Here is a 1740-nt window from a genome sequence, read left to right on the forward strand (position 1 = left end):
GACAATAGGACTTTCCACAAATCCTTTCTGCTTAACTCCTACTCCAATCTTGGCTTGTACTGAAATGGTGGCTGGGTTCCATGTTTGGTTACATCCTCATGTTGGGCAGTAGCTTCTGGGGTTTCACCCCTTGGAAGCCCAGAGTTTTTCAGGCCATAAGTTTCTGGTTTCTTTGAAACCAAGAGTTCATTTCTCAGCTTAGCTCTGTCCTCTCTCATTTTACTATAAGCTGCAAGTAAAAGCCAGGCTACTTCTTCTATATTTTGCTTGGAGATCCCATCAGCTAAATATTACAAGTTGTCGCTTTCAAATTCTGCCCTCCATCCAACACCAGGACTCAATTTTGCCAAATTTTCTGCCACTTTAAAACAAGGATCGCCTTCCTTCCAGTTTGCAACAACACATTCTTCATCTCTGCTCAAGACCTCATCAGAAGTATCTTTAGAGTCCATATTTCCACAAACAGTCTCTTCAAAGCAGTTTAGGCCTTTTCTATCAAGCTTCTCACAATTCTTCCAGAATCTTCCTGTTATCCATTTAAAAAGCCGTTCCAACATGTTCTGTATTTGCAAACTCAGCAGCACCAGCACCCCACTTCTCTCTTACCAAAATCTGTTCTAGTTTGCTAAAGCTGCCAGGAATGCAAAATACCAGAGATGGATTGACATTTATAAAAGGGGGGTTTATTTGCTTACACAGTTACAGTCTTAAGGCCATAAAGTGTCCAAGGTAACAGATCAGCAATTGGATACCTTCACTGGAGGATGGCCAATGGTGTCCGGAAAACCTCTGTTAGCTGGGAAGGCATGTGGCTGGCATCTGCTCCAAAGTTCTGGTTTCAAAATAGCTTTCTCCCAGGACGTTCCTCTCTAGGCTGCAGTTCCTCAAAAATGTCACTCTTAGTTGCTCTTGGGGTGTTTGTCCTCTCTTAGCTTCTCCAGAGCAAGAGTCTGCTGTCAACAACCGTCTTCAAACTGTCTCTCATCTGCAGCTACTCTCTCAGCTTCTGTGCATTCTTCAGTGTCTCTCTTGGCTGTAGCAAGCTCGTCCTTCTGTGTGAGCTTATATAGTGCTCCAGTGAACTAATCAAGGCCCATGCTGAATGGGCAGGGCTATGCCTCCATGGAAATTATCCAGTCAGGGTTATCGCCTATAGTTGGGTGGGTCACATCTCCATGGAGACACTCAAAAGAATTACAATCTAATCAACACTAATATGTCTGCCCACACAAGATTGCATCAAAGGTAATGGCATTTTGGGGGACACAATACATTCAAACTGGCACACCATGGATGATTTATAAGAGTTTGGTTTAGTTTGTACGTGTTTGTAGATTTTCCAGTTATCTTTCTGTTACTGATTATGGTCAGAGACCATAGTTATTATTATTCCAATTCTGTTTAGGTTTCTTTTATGACCAAGGATAGTCTACCTTCGCTAATGGTTCATGTGCACCAGTGAATAATGTATATTCTACTGATGTTGGGTGATCTGTAAATGCCAATTAGAGCCAACTGATTGATAGTGATGTTCAGCTCTATATTCTTGCAGATTTTCTACTAGCTGTATTGATTGCTGAGAAAGGAGGGTTGAAATCCCTATGTTTATGGATTTGCCTATTTCTCCTTGTTTTGCTTCATATATTTTGAAGCCCTGTTGTTGGGTCTATATACCACTTAGGATTGGTTTTGTCTTCTCGGTGAATTGACCCTCTTAATATCATGTAATGTTCTTCTTTA

This window comes from Choloepus didactylus, chromosome 12 (genome assembly GCF_015220235.1).
Source record: "Choloepus didactylus isolate mChoDid1 chromosome 12, mChoDid1.pri, whole genome shotgun sequence".
Lineage (NCBI taxonomy): Eukaryota > Metazoa > Chordata > Mammalia > Pilosa > Megalonychidae > Choloepus > Choloepus didactylus.